The 19,681-nt window shown below is 52.3% G+C and overlaps 1 long non-coding RNA gene across 1 annotated transcript; it reads left to right on the forward strand.

The window, feature by feature from the left end:
• The first annotated feature begins 674 nt into the window (after positions 1-674).
• Positions 675-4,744, forward strand: LOC122209924. Its single transcript, XR_006197835.1, has 3 exons — positions 675-736; positions 4,024-4,077; positions 4,196-4,744. It is a non-coding gene; the product is annotated as an uncharacterized LOC122209924 (long non-coding RNA).
• Positions 4,745-19,681: the final 14,937 nt, after the last annotated feature.

The raw sequence follows: 19,681 nt of genomic DNA on the forward strand, positions 1-19,681 counted from the left end.
TATGTATAGGAAGAGATTTATGAGAAATTGGCTCATGATTCTGGAGGCTAAACTCTGCCGTCCATAAGCTGGAGACCCCAAAAAGCTGGTGGCCTAATTCCAGTCCAAGTCTGAAGGCCTGAGAACCAGGGGAGCCGATGGTATAAATCCTAGTCAAAGGCAGGAGACGATTGACGGAGCTGGAACTGACAGGCAGGAGGCAAAAGGAGCGAACTTTTGTTGCCTTTTGGCGACTTCGGGCCCTCAATGGACTGGTGCCCGGCTGGAGAGGGGAGAACAAAGTACTGAGCCCACCATTCAAATGTTAATCTCATCCCCAAACACGCTCACTCAGAAATAACGTTTAATCTGGGCACCCCTTGGTTTAGTCAAACTGACGTGAAATCAACCATCATGTCCGGGTTCTTGGAGGACGGTCGGAGGGAAGGTGATATTCTCATACTTGCTGGACTCTGGACGCTCATCTCCATCGTCACCTGTTCAAACCCAACCTGTCCTTCAATAACCAAAGGAGCTGCCACCTCCTCTGGGAAGCTTTCCTGACTCTCCTCGGACGGTGTGACCTGTCTGCCCCTGGGAACCAGTCTGCACCCGCCCACTTTATGCAACTGTTATGTAATGTGCCAGAGTCACAATGCCGGGCGCTGACTTCCAGCCCTGTCACGTACGAGCTGTGTGCCCTCGGGAAAGTCAGCTCGCATCTCTAAGTGTCGCTTTCCTCATCTGTACAAGGAGGGTAAGGACATGAGGAGCACAAAATGAGACAATGCGTAGAGCTGAGCACCCAGCCTACAGGGAGGGGATGCGTACTCCTTGTCAGTCATTACCGCAAGCGTCGTTCATTAAGCAACTTGACCACAGAGTCTGAGTCTTGCTGGTTCCCTCCTGACCCACAGTGCCTAGCAAGCACATACTTGGCACACGGCCAAATACTTTTAAACGGATGGAGGGATGTGGCCACTGTGATTTCTCCGTGCTGGATCTCACCGGAGCGGAGCGGCTCAGCTCAGCCGCGGGGTGTGCACTCCAGGCCCCCGGGGCCCCCTGGGCTCCTGGTCTGACCGCTTCATCCCTGAGCACCTTTCCTGCTGTTGTTCGAGGGCCCCTCCCGCCGTCTGTGGGGCTGGAGGATCTCTGATGCAATCGCAGTTCCATCGCCGTGGAGAATCACCTCGTTCCCCGCGCTGCGTGTCAGGGAGAAGGATTTACGGGGAGGGGACAGAACACTTCCCCGGACTTCCATCTTCCCTTTGCGTGCACTTTCCACGCCACCGCTCCTCCCGGCCCTCATCCTTCAGCTGCCCCGAGAATCCAGAGAATATATATAATCTTTCCCGTTCTCTCTCTGTTACCTTTGCATCTGGCTTGCTTCCTCTGAGTCCGACACAGGTAGGGGGTGGCGGCCTCCGGTTTGCTTTGACGGTGGGCATTCCCCAGACCCTTTAGGAACGAGCTTTCTCACTCACGGTTCTCTCGCGGCTGAAATATGGTCGCAGGGAGCTCGGAAAATAGACCCCATCCTCTTTTCCCGAAAGAATTGAGCCATCTTTTTCCTCCTTGCTGCCTGCCATCCGCACTGAAAAGTTAATCTGTTCCTCTTCTCAACTAGTGCATTTATCATAGGGAAGTGGTCTGTTGTGGAAAATATTGATCAAAGGCCTGCCAGGTCCTCTGCTGGGTTGAAATCGAGTGTTGCAGTCAATCAATGGCTTGGCATTTGGTGGTGCGGAGAGAAGGCGTTGTCCTCCGCATGAGGCCGGGCTGACGGATGCAGGGAGGGTGCTGGGGAGGGCGTCTTTCTTCCGTCTGCTTCTCCTGGTTGGCTTAAAGGGCAGGGTGGAATCCAGGAGGCTGGGCCAGGACTGGGAAATCTGTGGTCTGGTGATCTTGGGGGGGCCTCTGCTCCCCCCAGAGGGGGCCAGGCTCTGCGTGTCGATAGGAGAGGAAACAATTGTCAACAAGGACACTGGTCAGAGTCTATGGGAATGACGTCTTGATGTAGAATTAGCATGCAAGAGAAGAAAAGAAAAGAAAAGAAAAGAAAATTCAAGGGGGCACCTGGTGGCTCAGTTGCTTAAGGGTCCAACTCTTTTTTTAATTAATTTTTTAAATGTTTATTTTTGAGAGAGGCAGAGTGTGAGCAGAGGAGGGGCAGAGAGACAGAGAAGCACAGAATCTAAGCTGTCAGCACAGAGCCCGACGCGGGGCTCGAACCTCCGAACTGCGAGCCCGTGACCTGAGCCAAAGTCAGACGCTCAACCGACTGAGCCACCCAGGCACCCAAAGCATCCAACTCTTGATTGCATCTCAGGTCATGGTCTCGAGGTTGTGAGATCGGGTTCCATGCTGAGTGTGGAAGCTGCTTCAGATTCTCTCTCTCTCTCCCTCTCCTTCTGCCCCTCCCTCCCCCTCAAAAAGAAGAAAGAAAGAAAATTCATTTCAATTGAGGTGGTAGAAATGGGCTCCGCTCCCCACAGGTAAGTTTCTGTGTTCAGAAGCCCTGAGAGTTTCCTAATACAAATGACGCCATAATTGAAGATTAACTCTGGGTTCCAATCAGTAACTTCAATCTCTCCCTCCCTTCCTTCTTCCCTTCCCTCTTCCTGATTGTGAGGCTGCCTCAAATGCTTGTCACCAAGTAGCTGCTTGCTACCTGTCAGGCACTATTCTAAGCATCAGGGATAGAGGAAGGACCAGGAAGTCGGTTTACAGTTCACTAAGCTCTCTGCTTGAGGATGGCCAGGGTGATTCAACTGAGAACAAAGACATACACTGCTTGGGGGAGTAATGTAGCCAAGAGGGCTTCAAGGAGGAGGTGGCTTTTGCGGACTAGGAAGGCATCAAGAAAGGCAACGTGCCTCGGAAAGGCACCTGGAAGCAATCACCCATGGGAAGAGGCCACAGATTAATTCCGTGTTGGCAGGTGTAATAGCCATTGGCCAGGGAGGTCAACTGAGGCACTTTGGGACAACTTGCATGATGAGCCAAGCCGGTTACCGTGAGCCATGAGCGACGTCAGGCAAATGAGGGGCTTAATACCACTTTTGCCTGACAGTAGTGCTTGAAGTATTTTATTTCCTGGAATAATTGAGATTATTGGTTGTAAGTGACAGAAAGCCATCTGTGTCGGTCATGGTCCCAGCTGGAAGCAGATGCGACACTCAATTGGGGTGATATGAATAGCGTTTAACAGAGGAACTATTTACAAAAGTGCAAAGCAGCTGGGCCTGGAGGGGCAAGAGAAAGGAGCTGTCACCAGATCCCGGGGCAGGTGCCGGGGGCGGGGGAGAGACGGAGAAAGAGAAGGGGAGGGGAGGAGGGGCCACCTGCTACCTTTGGTTGACGCCATCCAGCCCACTCTGTGAAGCCACAGTCAGGGAATGAACCTCCGGCCTCAGCCTCCCCCTTCCTCCGACCTCCGGCCGGTGTGCTCCGTCAGCCAGATTCTACCGGAAGCCGAAAGCCTTGGGAGCTGGCAATGAAGTTCACGCAGCTCAGCCTCTTGGGGCAGGGACCGCGCTGGAGGGGGTACGTCTAGGAATCCAGATGGCAGACAGAATATAGGCACCTGCCAACTCACATTGAATTAAGCCGATGAGTGATTTCATGAGATTATGGAAGTAGAACTGTCTTGGGGCATTCCTGACCCCAAAGCACCTCAGAACCCGGCTTTCCTAGGGGATGGTTAAACTTTCAGACGGTATAAGATGGTCCAATATCTTGGGGCCAACCTACAACCAACCAGCTTAGCAACCCAAGTGGGGAGAGGAGGTGTCTTTCCAAGAAATCCCGGCAATAATCCAGATTGAGCTGAGCTGGGTCCTACTTCCAATGACCTTCACTTAGAGTATTCTGAGCCTCAGTTTCTGAGCCTTTAAAATGGGAATGGGCTAACCCCATGTGGAAAGAAGGAGGATAGCATGATGGTCAAGGTCATAGACTTTGGGGCCACACTGCTTCAACTTAAATCCCAGGCCATCCACCTGCAGACTGGTGACCTTGGCTGTGTCTTAATCCCTCCAGGCCTCCCTTTTCAGACCTGTAGGGTCGGGATGATAATGGCACCTACCTCGTAAGGTAGGTAAAATAATGCATGAGAATTCTTAGCAGACCATCTGCAACCCAGTAAGTGTTTGATCGATGTTAATGGATGCTTTTGCATTGTTATCATTCTTCATGCTTCAATTCTGTTCAGCTGGGAGGAGGCCTTTCCTTTCGAGTTTTCAGAGGGACGATCTGTGCAGCTACGCTGGAAGAAACTCCTCTCCGCTCTCCTAAAAATGGTAACCGTACCCGGTATGAATTTCTGATCTCCAGTCACCGGAGACAATGGTGATGCTGATTTGCCCTCCTTCTTCCATCCCATTACTGCCTTTCTCAACAAACTGATTTCCCCTTGCTCTTAACTCTCCCATGTTGTCGAGAAATATCCTTCCAGCTGGAACGCCTGGCTTCTCTTGCCCTCTGGAGGCCAGGGAGCAGTGACCTGCTGGTCTCCCCCATGGTGCCCAGATTTTCAGTGTTCGTCGTCAGGGATGCACCCCCAAGAGCCCCGCTGAGAGCCCTAGCCTATGTGACCAGCATGTCAGTACATGGGGAGCTGGGCCCCGCAGGCTGGCCTCCTATATCCTAACGGACTTCCTTTCCCCAGGAAACTTGCATGCTGGGAAGAAGGAGGAAACGCTCTTTCCTTAATTTTCTTTTGCTTTGTGAAAGAACCAATTGTCCATGAAATCAAATAAAGGTGCAATACATATTAAAACACTGCGGGTTTGCTAAATCCATTAGATGGGGAAAAAAAATCCCAAAAAACAAAAAAACCAAAGCTTCAAAGAAATGCCAGTCCGTGCCTCTGAGGTTTATAATCATGTTTCATTGCTTGTAGTTCGGTAAAAACAACAACAAAAATAAGCGTGTGAGTTTAAAATATGACTCTGGGCAGGTGTGGTGAAGTGTAAAAAAGTCTCCACCAGAAACGAGGTGGCCACATTCCAGCCTGTACCCTCCCAGCTCCGTGCTGAGGGTCACGTCTCTGCAAAGCCTCGGTCCTACCCCTTCCCGTCAACGCACGATGACGGTGTGGGGCCAGACTCACGCTGGAGACCACCCCAGCTTGACGTGTTTTTGGTTTGTTTCCATTCTTGTTTGGTTGTTGAGAAGGTCCCGCCGGGTTTTCTCTCTTGAATGCTGAAATGACGCATGGGGCCAGCTGAAAGCGAGACAAGACCACCTGACTTGTACCTCCTTTGGTCCCGACGCTTTTCCGTTGCAATGGGCAATACGTTGACCGTGGCCTGTCTACGCCCACACGGTGCGGGGGGTGGAGGGGCACCCCACAGATGTCAGGGTCAGGGCTAGCTTTCGTATCTCCTCAGAAATAAAGCAGATGGGCCCCTCGGTTGGGGAAAGGGAGACGATTGTCCAGGCAGAGCCAAACGGTGTGTAGATTGAATAATGGATGGATGCCAATTTTCTGGACAGTCGGTAGGTCGTTCAGTGCTGCCCTGACCTTCGCTCTGGGTGAGGTGGACATTGGGTTTGTAGATACGGGCTCAGCCCTACTTGGCCCCTGGGCCTCGACAGCTCTTCCTCTCAAGGAGGAACCCTCCAATTTTGCCTTGTTTTCCCCTGAGCTCTACTTACCTCGACCCCAGGGTCAGCGTCCTATCCCTTGTACGACACATCAGCACAAATTCCCTGGCTTAGAAGAACACAAACACATTATCGGACAGTTTGGTGGGAGGTCAGGGGTCCAAAAGGGTCCTCACTGGGCTAAAATCAAAAGGTGACAGGATCGTATTCCTCCTGAAGACGTCAGGCAAGAATTGGTTTCCTGGCCTTTCCTGACTTGGAGAAGCCGTCTCCTTCCTCGGCTCATGGCCTCTCCTCCACATTCGGGCCGGCAACCGTCGCTCGGACCTCTGCCTCTTCGCATCGTCCCCTCTTCTTCTCAGAGTCTGAGTCTCCCGTCTCCCTCACGGTCCCCTGTGATGGCACTGAGCCCACCTGGACCATCTGGAGTAATTGCCCATCGCAAGATCCTTAGCTGGATCACAGCCGCAAAGTCCCTTTGGCCACGGAAGGTAACACATTCACAGGCTCCGGGGATTAGAACACGGACATCTTGGTGGGGGCTCCGGTTTTGCTGACCACACCCCTGCTCCCGGAAGTGTGAGGGGGCGGGGTGGGAAAGATTATTCCGATCTTGTAGTCTTCCAAAAGCTCCAGGGCTCTGGCTTTTGAAACTCCAAAAGCACTTTTCTCTGCTTTTCCTGCTCTAAAACCCTTCCCTGAGGCTATGAAAGTCTCGTGGTCTGAGTTGAACAGAATGACAGGCCACGGGATGAAAAATAAGCAGCAGGGGCAGAAAAGATGTTGATAGATGCGTCACCATACTAACCCCACGGGGGGACATCCATCAATCTGACTCCACAGTCCGGCTCTAGAAGTTCATGTTGACAGTTCCTGCAGGAGTCCAGGGTGGCTAATTCAGAGCCAAGCAAACATCCTTTCGTCTGCAAACTTTTTTGAACATCTACGTGAACGTGCGGCATGGCCTCGGGTCAGAAAGGACTGATACTGTTGGAAGCATGCCAGATGGTCACAGCCACCAGAGCGGTTGAAACAAGACAGAAAAGACCAATGTCGGCGAGGACCTGGGGCAGCCGGGACCCTCCTGCACTGCTGGGAAAGCGTGTGCCTTTGCACAACCACCACCAAAGAAAACTACGTGTCAGAATCCCCTAAGGTGAGTGTACGTATACCCCAGGACCTGGCGTTTTCATAGAAACGTGTACCCAAGAACACCAAAAGACACACACGAGAATACGCGTAGGGGCACCACTCGTGACCGCCCCACCCGACAAGGTTCCAAATGTCTACCACACTGCGAGGGATAAGGTTCTGTGGTGCGGTCACATGGTAGGATGCCGTATAGCAATGCCGTCTCAGTCCGTTCAGGCTGCGATAACAAAACACCCTCGACCGAGGGCTTAAACAGCAAGCGTTTACTTCTCCCACCTCTGGAGGCTGGGAAGTTCAAGGGTAGGGCACCAGCAGATTCAACATCAGGTGACAGCTCATTTCCTGGTTCGCTTCCTGCTGTGTTCCTGCTGTGTCCTTGCAGGACAAGAAAGACGACAGGAGAAGTGTCTGGGGTCCCTTTCATTGTGGAGCCAATCCCATTCAGCAGCGTTCCAGCCTCATGACCCAATCCTCTCCCAAAGCCTCTCCTTCCAAATGCCGTCGCCTTGGGGCTCAGAATTTCAACACATGAATTTGTGGGGGACACAAACCTTCAGCCCATAACAAATATCCATCCAGGGATGGATGAAACGCAGATACAGTACATCTCGTAAATAAAGTGTTGTGCGAAAGAAGGTGGCCGCAAAAGAGGGCATATGCTGTATCTCATTTATTATGAATGTCAAAATCAAGCAGAAAACATCTCCTGGCACCATTATTCACCTGTCAGGTCTCCACTGACAGGTGAGGTCCCGCTGGGCTCCCTGAATCGGGGCGGGCTTGGGTGCGAGAGGAGCAGTGACCGCTGAGCCTGGCACTCGCTCATGGGACGGACACACGCCTCTGGAGTCCTGAACCGCTATGCCAGGAGTCGGCGAGCCTGAAGGTGCTGGGCTGGGGCAACCACCCTAAGAGATGTCAGGGGGCCCAGCTGTCTGAGGCTTCCCAGGCCCGACGCCCTGCGTATGAGTCTCTAGATGACTCCAGCACCCCCTCCCCTCTGAGCTGCCCCCACTGAGACTCAGTAGAGCAGAGACAAGTTGCCCCCGCCCTGCCCAGAATGCACATTTGTGAAAAAATAAAATAAAGCAAACAAACCATGGGTAAAACTACCCTGTGATGTTAGAAACGAGGACAGCGGTAGGGACGCCGGGGTGGCTCGATCGGTTGAGTGTCTGACTCTTGATTTCACCTCGGGTCATGTGTTACCACGAAACAGAAGTTCAGTTGCAACAGTCTCAAGCAAAAAAGGATTTCTTGGACACTCCCGTAAATGGAAAGATGGAGCCTCAGGCGTGGCTGGATCCAGAGGCTCAAACAAGATGCCCAGGGCTAGAGCTCTTGTATTCCCTTTCTCTGTTTCCTGCGACTGCTCAGTCTGGGATGTCGTGAGTCTGAGCGGACTTTCTCTATGGATTTTCCATTCTCATAGCTCAGAGGCAACAAGTCCAGAAGAAGTCGTTATCTATTCTCATTGGCCCAGAGTGGGTCATGTGCACATTCCTGAACCAATCGTTAAGGCCGGGGAGATGGAACATTCTGATTGGCCAAGCCAGTGTCATGTGTCTATTCCTGGAATCAGGGGTCACTCTCACCCTAATCACATCACTGTGACCAGGGAAGGATGTTTCCCCAAGGGAAGTGAAGGTATTGTTCCCAAAAGGGGGGCTGCAAGCTGGAAAGGCAAACAAACAGGTATGTGGGATGTACATTCTGAGCCTTGGAATCTGCAAACGGGGTTGAATGCTGATCTCTAAGACCCTCCCCGGACACTAAGGTTGCATGATTTCCATCCTGAGGCTGAAGGCTTTCTTGGTGCAAGGCACTGGCTGCCAGGGCTGTGGTTTATGGAACCAAGCAATGCAGTTCAGACTTATCCCAATCTTTGACTTCCTGTAATGTACATGCACTTCATTAGTTCCAGAGAGAAAGGCAAAAAGAAATATGTTATCTATCTATCTATCTATCTATCTATCTATCCATCCATCCATCATCTATCCATGCATCCAACATCTATCTGTCTATATATCCATCTATCCACCCATCATTTGTCTATCTATCCATCATCATCTATGTCTGTCTATCTATCTATCTATCTATCTATCTATGTATCTCTCTATCTATGCATGTATCTATCCATCCATCCTTCCATCCATCCATCATCTATCTGTCTATATATCCATCTATCCACCCATCATTTGTCTATCTATCCCTCCATCATCTATCTATCTATCTATCTATCTATCTATCCACCTAGAGAGAGAGCAAAGAGCGTTACTTTCACATGCTATCTTTTATATTCGTCACACCTTCCGTTTTAAAGATGTTAAATGAGGCTCAGAAAAGTTCCCCCAAACCATGCAATTGCCGTCAGGCCAGCAGATTTAAAACCTGCTCTTTCGGGCGATATCAGGCTTTCTCAATCTTGACTCACCACAATTGACCTTTGGGGCCAGATAATTCTGTGTTGTGGGGGGGTTGCCCTGTGCACTGCAGGGGGTCCAGGAGCAGCTCTAAGCCCTACTCACGAGATGCCAAGAACATCCCCCACCCCACGCGGTGACAATGAAAAATGTCGCATGCCTCCTGAGGGACAGTCACCCTGGCTGAGAACCACCGTTATAAATGACTGGTGGACGGAAACCCGGGCTTTGTCCCTTACGAGCTGGGTGGCTGCGGGGTGAATATTTCACCTTCCTGAACTCTAGTTTCCCCATCTGTAAAATGGGATCAAAACTATCATGCCCCCCTTCATCACCCACGAGGACATTTTAGCCTGGTACTTTAAGTGCTTCATAAATGGTGACCGACGCAGTCTCCCTCGCCAACCTGGAAATAATTTTACAGAGAGGACTTTTTTTTCTTTTTCTGGCAAATTATAGACACGCTGAATTGCAAATGAGGACAGGCATTTGAGGCCACTCTGGTTGCCTAATTAGTATAACTCCATTGACAGCCTGGCTCCTTCAAAGGAGGCTCCTTGGGATGTGGGCCCTCTGCAGAGCTGGCTGGGAACTCGAAACGGAGTCAGAACAACATCAAACGTTTCAAAGCTCAGAAACGAGGCCATGTTCTCCAATAGGGAGCTGTCTCTGTAAACGTTCCCGTGGTTATTAAATTCCTGCGGCGGCTACTTTAATTGGACCCGCCTCCCTCACTTGGCCAAACCCGGCTGCACAGCCCCGCCCTGGTTTTGTCCGGGGAGCAGAATTCCCGACCAGAGACTCCTGTTGTCAGCCTTGCTCAGATCCCGGAGCCCGACTCCACCGATGGGTTTGCCTGTTTTTCCCACCCCGAGCCGACTTGGTCAGTGGCCTCAGTCCCTGCCCGGCGGTGCTGGGATGAAGCCGCCCTCCCCGACCCCACATCCACTGGGTCCCCTTGTCCACCTCGGTGTCTCCAGCGCCCGGCACATGACCTGACCCAGAGTAGCCCATCGGGAAGTGTTAAATGAACCCGCGACCGAACGGGTGCCGAATCTCGCCCTTCTGACCTCGCGATGCCCATCGGATGCTGGGTCTAGGACCCCAAGTACTAAGCCTGGGGACCCAGGCGGGCTCCACGTCGCAAGGTCCCCTGCCTTTCCCCCCAAACTCCTCACTTCATCGGAGGTCGCCGTTCGTCAGTCTGCATGGGACTGTGTTGTATCCAGCCAGACTGTTGTGTTAGCAAAGGGGTCATTGGGCTCACATTCTTCGGTTTGCAATAATCTCCATCACCATAGAGCTCCGCCCCCAATCAGTTACGCTTCCCGCCTGCAGGCTCCAGGCATCTGGGCTGGGATCTGTGATAGGACAAGACCCCCTCGCCTATAAGCAGGTCCCAACAGACTGAGCTACCTAGAATCCAGGCCCCGGAGCCTGACCCTGGTACCCTCGTGGATCTCAGCCTGTTTGACCAGAGTCCAAGCCCCCTGTATCCCTTCCGGTTTTGTCCCACTGTCCTCCCGTCCTTCCTCTACCTTTCCTCCAGCTGGTGGGCAACCAGGGGTCTCTTAGCACCTCTTCCTTCACTCTTGACCTCGTCTCCGATTCTTCCAAAAGAGCCGGCCTCCCAGAACTGTGAAAAGTGGCTTCCAGGGTGAATATCCGATTTCCTCCCGAGGCGCACATGTCACAGTCCCAGAGGGCTCGGGAAGGAGATCTTTCAAAATAAACACAGGGACGATTTTTCGATTTTTCCCTTGGGACTCGGTTCTCAGACCACACAGTGTCCACCTAAATTAGCACAGGCCAAACCACCCGGCCCCTGTTCCCTCCCCCCACAAGGCCGGGGAATTTCACTTCGAGGCCGGTCACAGAAGGTCATACTCCAGGGTGACCTGAACCATCCCAGGATGGGGGTGGGTCAGGAGCAGGGCGGGACATCAAAGCCAACCAGGACCGGAGAGCATGGGCACTGGCCAAAGATGTTCGGGACAAATGCTTGGCTGGCTTTTCATTTTAAACACAAGAAAGCTCTTAGCGCCACATTTTGGGGCAGATCATTACATCCAACCAACAATAAGACGTGGAAATTCCTTGAGAGCAAATTTTCCCAGAGTGAAATGGTTATTGCTCTGGCACAAGGTAAATGCAGCAAAAATCCCGTTTTAATGAACTTGAAGGGATGCCAGAATTCCTGTAGCAACGGGAGGGTTATGTCTATGGAAACAGTGCCCAATACGCAGGCGGGGCTTGCCTGATACTCAGGAGGCTGGTTCCTTTAGGATAATAAAGCAATGGTATTTGGAAGGCACTCCGCTGCAATATTCTTATTTTAGAGGTAGGGAGAGACGGCACAAGGGACGGGATGTCGGCACGGACACTGGAAACCTAGCTTTGATCCGTAGCTCTGTAACTTTGCGCAAATAATGTCCTCTACCCACAACACAGTTTCTCCACCTGCGAAAGGAAAAGATGGGAACACCCCCGAATTGGACTCGGAAGGCCGGAGAGATTTCTAAAGCCATGTGATCATGTCTGTTTAGAAATCCTCGACTGCTAATGACCTGACCCAGTGTGGCGTTACATTTAAAGGTGCAGAGCCTGGGGCGCCTGGGTGTCTCAGTCGGTTGAGCGTCTGACTCTGGATACTGGCTCAGGTCGTGATCCCAGCGTCGTGGTATTGAGCCCTGCATCGGACTCTGGACTGAGCATGGGATCTGCTGGGATTCTCTGTCCCCCTCTCTCTCTTCCCTTCTCCCGTGCTCATTCTCTCGCTCTCAAATAAAAGAAGAAGAAAAATAAGGTTACAGACTGGGAAAAGAATTGCAAGCTTTGCTGATGCATTGTTTGGTTATTTAATGAAACTTTGTATCTACCCTGCTGTGTCATTAACACCCCCCCTTCCCCCAAATAGTCAAGTATGCAGACGTCCCGGCAAATCTCTGCCCTCGCTACTAACAAAGACCCATTTACAGGGCTTTAAACCCAGAGCGTATTCCTTCACATAAAAGAACTCCAGACATAGGTAGTTTGGGGTTGGTTTGCTGGTTTCCAGCGTCATTAGGGATCTTCTGTTTTCTAGTCCAGTGTCCTCAAAGTCATGCCATGGCTGCCAGAGCTCCAGCCTTCATGGCCCGTTCCAAGCAAGAAGAGAAAAAGCAAGAGGCAAACATCTATCCCTCCCGAGTAAGCCCCTGTTAAACAGATTTCCCAGAAGCTCCACTTGGTGATTTCTGCTAGCAACTCATTGGCCAAGCCTAGTTGCAAAGCAAGGGTTAGAAAAGGAGTATTTTCACTGGTGCATGATCACCCCAAATGCAGTAGGGGCTCACAGTGAGCAAGAGGAGACAGTTGATGGTCCTCTCGTCTAACCAACAGATCCTCGCCATCCTGGTCCTTCCAGGCTCCTGCTCCTCCAGGTACGGCCCACAAGACCTGCTCCAGGCAGGTTTCTCCCCACCCCCCATCCCTACCCCGTAAGTGCCGTTCTCCTGCTCCGACAACCTTTCCCTTGTGAATTATCACACCATGGTTCAGGGGGTGCTTCCCTGTTTGGACGGAGACAGAATCTTTGGCTCCTGGCTGCCTCGTGCCCTCCGTCTCCAGTTTTCTCTTTTGCCTGGAGCCTGATTTATAATTCACCTTTCATTTCCCGTTCAGCTTCGGTCTCCTAGAACACTGTTTGGACCCTGGCTACGGTCCAGTATTTATAAACTGAGTCCTGTTCTGCTGACGGCTCCGGGTTTGGAATTCTGGTTGCTTCATTGCCTCTGTACCTGGCTCACCCCTGACATTCCTTCCCTGGACCTCGATCCCTGAGTCCTAGCTCAGAGGACCCCAGTGCAGGTTCACGGGCTCTTGTTAGCAAACTATGTTTTTACTGCACCCAGGTAGGGCTGGGTCTCACGGACAAATGGAATTTTCTCCTCCACAGATCAAAATCCACAGTTCTGCACTGGAGAACACGGTTATACAGGCAGAGTACCTTGGAGAGTTTACAGGGCATGAGTGGCTGGGAAACTCGTAAAAAGATGTCCCTCCCCTCGGTAATCATGAAGATGTAAAGTCCCGCGTCGAAGGAGCCCTGTCTTAAGGACTTGGTGTTTCCAAACAGTGAAGAGTCGAACCAAAACAAATAAAAAATAAATAAAAGGTCCAACAATATTAGGTGCTGGCGAGGATGCTGAGAAACCAATTATCTTATCTGTCGCCCGTGTAACTGTCAACGTGAACGTCGACTTTGGTAAGCAATTCGGATATATACAGCGAGGTTAAAGAGGGGAGTACCCAGTGGCCACGCCCTTTCGCTCCCAGGTTTATACTTTAAAGAAACTCCTACCCAGGGAAGCTGGGATATGGATGTTTGTTGCAATGATGTTTGCACAGGGATTGCTCTCGCTGAGAAACTGGCTCCTTGGTGAGGGAGGCATGTGGCTGGAACCAAGACTGGAGAGCGCCCGAATAAAGAGAACACGCCAGCTTCTGTGTGATTCCCGAGATAGAAAGGCCGAGAGCCACTGGTAGGGGCCCTGCTTTTCATCCAGGCTTTATTAGTAACTTCCAAGAGAATGCACGTGCCTGGCTGGTGGCTGGATGGTCCAAGAGACACCCTGGGACAATCAGACAAGGGGTCAGTGCACGGCAGCAAGAGATGGGACCCAGGGGCTGTGCAGTGGCCCTTGTAGACACTTCAGCCCACAGCACACGCCGATCTTGGGCAGGTGACTCAGAGCCCCATTCTTGGGTGACGGGAGCTCATGAAGATGACAAGGCCTGGATATAAATGGGACTGTGGCTTCAGGGTTAGGTTCCAGCTCCAAGAGGAGCCAGGATCGTGTAAAAATCATACATTGTTATCGCCTTCGTAAGAGCTAACTGAGCCTCATCAGGCATCACCATGTGTCAGGAACCGTCTAACGTCCTACCGATATCGCCGACATCAGCCAAAGGTGGCCACGCGATACGGCTCTGACCAATGAGGTCAGGATGGAAGTCTGCTTGATGGAAAGCTACTCTATCTGCCCAGAACGTGGATATAATGGTCAGGCAGCAGCAGCCATCTTGCGATCAAGAGGAAAAGACATTCATGCTAAGAATGGCAGTCCAGGAAAACAAAAGAATCTGAGCCTTGGCGGTGATTGGTGTCATGTCCCGACTACCTCTGTGTATCGTATTTAACAAGAAAAATCTACCTCTCTTGGTTAGACCACTGTTGCATCCGATAAACACAACGTGTAAAGACATACATGATCTCATTGGATACTCACGACAAACTTCTGAGATAGGTAGTCCTACAGTTACCATTTTACAGGAGAGGACGATAAAGCTGAGAGGAGTTTAGCGTGGGTAGAAGACTCTTGGCCAGACCTATCTGGCTTGTTCCAAATTCTCCTTTATTCCTATGCTATTCTGCCTCTGCACCATACATTGAGATGGGGTTTAATCCAATTCTCATGGGTTGAGTCAACAGAGAGCCAACGGGAGAAGGTAGCAGGGGGCGGGGGCCTAGAGGCGACGCAGACATTCTCGATTCCATCCTGAGAGGGGATGAAAATTGGCATCGGAAGTCCTGCCTACTACTCCTTTCCCTGGCAGGATGCCCTCAGGGGGTCCAGGAGTGGGGACGCCTGGGGGGGGGGCCAGGTAAGAAGCATCAGTCATCCCTTCAGCTACGCAAAATGAGCAGCAGCCATTGAGCTCAGGAGGCCAGTGAACGTAGATTGAGAATAAAGTGGGGGTCCAGGGTGGGGGACGGACCAGACTTCCTCGGGCAGAGAGCTGGAGCCCAGCGAGGAGGCAAATGTTTCTTGGGTTATCAACACTCCTCCGGAGAGACTGATTACGAAGAACAACGTTGGTGAGAGGGGTGGATGGAACGTTTGGTTCTGCCTCTCACCCACTCACCCCAGAGACACGAGGGTACCACACCCACGGGCCCTGGGACAACAGGCTTAGCCGTGGGTAGGACGTACCACCCTTCACAGAAGGGTGCAGAGGGAGGTACCTCTGGGCTTCGAATCCTGGCATCCACACTTAATGATAGCTTTCTGGGTTTTGTTTTTTTTTTTTAAGCAGGCTCCACACCCAGCTCTGAGCCCAACCCGGGGCTTGAACTCGCGACCCCGAGATCCAGACCTGAGCTGAGATCAAGAGTCGGATGCTTCACCGACTGAGCCACCCTGGCGCCCCGAGAGCTTTCTGATTGTCTTAAAGGAGTCATTCAACATCTCTGATTGTTGGTCAAGGACTCACACGTCCTGGTGAGGACGGAGGGAAAATCCGTGCCCACCCCCGGCTCACGCTGGGCACACAGAGCCTGAAAGCACTTCTGCCCTCTTCCTGGGTGTCAGCCTGGAACAGGAACCGCTTCCCTCTCTGCTGTTCCGGGAGGACCCACAGGGGAGCACGTACCAGCGGCTGCTGCTGGTGCCACTCAGCGCCTTGTGTTCTTGACGGTATTAAATGCTCCCTTCTGTGCATCCCGGTCTCGGAAGGTGTGGCCAGGCGACAGTCACGCGGCCTGTCGCCCGCTGTGTCTTCTGGAATCACATCGTTTGCTTTCCCAACTTCTGCCCCCCTCCCCGCGCCGGCCATTCTCTCTCTCTCCCCCCCTCTCCCCCTTCTCTTTCCTCCTCTGTCTCGACACGAGGCTGCGGGGCCACACAGAGGCAGGGTAGCAGCAAGCTGGAGCTTTAGGGGGCAGCTTACGTATGGCAGGTGGAGGGGGGGCGAACTAGATTTCTGGGCTCCCTTGTGGATTGGCTGATGCCTTCGGTGGGCTCCGGGAGGTAGGGGCAACCCCAGCTGTCTGATGCCTGGCCCCAGGGCAGTCAGGACGGGGGTCTAGTGTGACCATCTTTATAAGGGAAGTGCTAAAGTGTGAACTTCATTAGCTATTTGAGAAGGGAAAATGGCTGGGTTCTAGGCAGGGGCCAACATGGGGTGGAGAGAGCACAGTCAACAATATTGCAGGTAAGAAACAGACTACCTCGAGGCACATGCTGACAGCAAAGGCCATCATCTCCCGGAGACAGGCTAGCCTCGCGGCTAGAAGAGCAAGTCCTAAAGCCAATTCTACCTCCCGCTTCCTCCAGCCCCTTGCTGTGTGATCTCATGCAAGCCGCTCAACCTCTCTGTGTCTCCGTTTTATCTTGGGCACGTTGGATGGGTGGGTGAGAATGCTAATAACTGTCCCTGTCTCACGGGGCAGGTGTAAGGAGGAAACGAATTCATGTCATAAGGTGCTCAGAAGAGTTCCCAGAAGAAGGCAAAGGTTCGGTAAGTTCGGGTTACTCCCATCCATAGGATTACCGCATCGCTACGACCCTGTAGGGCGAGTTCTAATGGAAACATTCACTAGAGGCTGAGCCAGCAGTGAAGGCGGGGGCGGGGAGTGGGGAGGTATTCCCAGCGAACAGGCTCCAACCACTGACCCATCTTTACCAAGTTCTGGCTGAGCTAGCAAGAATGGGTGGTCCTGGCTTGGTGACCCAGCACTGGAAGGGGCTGATCCTTGGGGTCACAGGGAGCCTCCGCCCGCCCTTGGAAATCTACGAGTGGAACCTCCATCTGCCTCCGCCTGGGGGAAGGTGGTGATTCCCTGCAGACCTGGGAGAGGGGTTTGGGGGACGAGATACTCACACATGGACAGCAGGAATGCTTTATGCTGTAGCAGTTTCAACAGCTTCTTTCGTGGAGTCCTCTCTGGGCTCCTGAAAGCCCCCTTGAGCTACGTTGCTTGGAAATCTACCGTGAGCATTTCTACTTAATTGCTTTTATAGGCAGGTGCATTTTCTCAGGATTAAGGCAATATGTCCCCCCAGAGGGATGACATAATAGCTCCTAGGGGATGAGCTACATGGATTAAAGGGGGTGCAGAGAGCCCCAGCCTTCCATTGTTTGGGGGAGGAAGGAATGATCACCCAGGGACGCGGACCATTAAAAGGTTCCCTGACTTCGGAGCAGAAGCTGAATACACATCCCCCCCACCGACACTCTGCAGCACCCACCTGAGCTTGCTGGGTATTCACACGTGTCGTCTAAGGCGTGGAATGGACACTGATCTGTGGTGTTTTCACCCAGATTCTCCAGGACAGTCTCAGGCAGGTGTTTCGTTCATTTGTCGATTGGTTATTTCGGTCAACTTGTACATGACTGTCCTTGGAGATACCACGATGATCAGAGCCCCGACAGCACGGGCTTCCTAGTCTGCTAGAGCAGAGAAACATCACACAAACAAGCACCCAGTTGAGCACACACATCATGAAGGTCAGCTGCACGCAAGTTTGGATCCAGGGTGGAAGTGGTCCTTCTGTATCTCCATTTTCTACTGTGTTTTCCTCCGACTGGCTTCACTCTTAGTTTATTGTCATGCACTGGCCCCTGGTAGCTTCAGGCTTTCACGGGACAACCTGCTTTAGCCATTCCCATGGAGTGTCTCTCCCTGTTCCCACAAGAGGCTGCCTCCTCTTGGATGGACTCCATCCAGGGGTGGGGTGGAGGGTGACACTGGCTGCTTGGGCACGTTCTGAGTTGCGCGGCTCTCCCAGGACCTCAGGAAGAATGGGTCTGGTCAGTCCCACCTATACCGCTGGATACAGGGTGCTTGAAGGCGGGTTCCCCAAAAAAGTGGGGCACAGCCCCCAGCTTGCCTCGCTGCTAGCCAAACAAGGACACCTTACTTCGACAGGTATAGGAAAGACCTTCTTGGGAGGGGTTGGAAGGAGTCTGTGACCCTGTGGACCTTTGTGGGTCCCGGGTTCCTGCCTGCCTTTTCATTGCTGGACTGTCCTTGCTGGCCAATCCTGTAAGTGATTGGTCCTCCTTTCTGTCTGACACTTGTAACCCTTTCCCCCAACCTGACCCACTTGCTACGAACCAAGGCTGTGACATCGACCAGAACCTTGCTCATATACACACCTGTGCGACCCTTCTGTCGCAGTGCTGGGCGGATCCGGGGTGACCCTGGGACAGTTCCCAGGGGTGCAAGCAAGTGTTTGACACGGACTAGGAATCACTTCATCACACGATGTTGCTTGGGGGTAAAAAGAGCAGGAATGTCAAAGTGCTTAGCTTCTTAGTCTTTTCAATAAAAATTCATATATCTCGGGGCGCCTGGGCGGCTCAGGCAGTTAAGCTCCTGGTCTCAATGTCATGATCTCACGGTCCGTGAGTTCAAGCCCCGTGTTGGGCTCTGTGCTGACGGCTCGGAGCCTGGAGCCTGCTTCCGATTCTGTGTCTCCCTCTCTCTGCCCCTCCCTTGCTTGTTCTCTCTCTCTTTCTCTCTCTCTGTCTCAAAAATAAGCATTAAAAAAAAATTTTAGAATGTACCACGTGCATTAAAGAAAAAACTATTCAATTATTCTTTTTTTTTCAATATATGAAATTTATTGTCCAATTGCTTTCCATACAACACCCAGTGCTCATCCCAAAAGGTGCCCTCCTCTATACCCATCACCCACTATTCAATTATTCTTGATGCTTGTTAAAGAAGGGCAGGGCAGGCCTTATTCAGTACCACCGCGATAGGCGCAGGGGCCACTGCGTGGGATTTTGCAGTGGGGACAGAGATCCGGCTCAACCCCAAATACAAGGACGAGTAGAGATTGAGAGCCAAGGAGCGGAGCGGGGTGGGGTCAGTGGCTGGAAAATTACCAAGAGAATGCGTCCAGGGTCAGGGGTTAAATGGTGTAACAGGTTCTTGCTGAAGGCAGCCCGGGCTGGTCAGAGGTCATCCTGTGGGGAGGAGGGGGCCGGGACTCAGAGCCTCCTCAGGCATCCGGGACGGGGTGGGGCTGGATTCTGGCGCACTTGACTTAGCAGGAGTGTTGCCAGCATTAATGCAGAGACGAGGAGCAAGCCCAAAGCCCAGGGACTGGTCGAGGAGAGAACTCGCTCAGGGAGAGTCTCCAGTGCTGATACCTCATTTTCAAGTACCGTCATCCTTTGGGGCCCTTGGGAGTAAATCAATTCGGAGGGGTTCTCAGAAATGCGGGGGGTGGGGGTGGGGAACGGTTTCCTTCAACCCTAAGGCTGTGCCACGTAAAGAAAAGAAGACTACTTTGCAATGCAAGCGTGACTCACAAAGATTTTTTAAATCCCGGAATTAGAACACACCCTCCCCTCTCCCATTTCTGCACAAAAAGGCTGGGAGAAGCTTCTGACAATTCTTTGGGGGTCAGGTGTGAGGAAGTGCTCCTCTTTTCGATGCTCCTGGATTAGCATCACAAATGAATGGGCTGGGACCCCCGGGGGTGGGGGTGGGGTGCCTGAAGACCCAGGCTGCTCCTTAGAAATCCCAACTGGGGTGGGTTTCATTCAGTGGATGAAGGAAGCGGTCTTGTTCCCCCTTTCCAAGTGCGTGCCCTGGTCTGGCCCAAGTCACAGAGGCCCCCAGCTAGCAGCAGGGCATTCTAGGGCAATTAGCTGGAAACAGAGACCGCAACAGGGACAGCAAAAGCCAGCAGAGACCGCACAAGTCAGGTCCCAGGCTGAGAGCCGAGGCAGGAACC

The sequence above is a fragment of the Panthera leo genome, chromosome E3, assembly GCF_018350215.1.
Source record: "Panthera leo isolate Ple1 chromosome E3, P.leo_Ple1_pat1.1, whole genome shotgun sequence".
In the NCBI taxonomy this organism is placed as follows: domain Eukaryota; kingdom Metazoa; phylum Chordata; class Mammalia; order Carnivora; family Felidae; genus Panthera; species Panthera leo.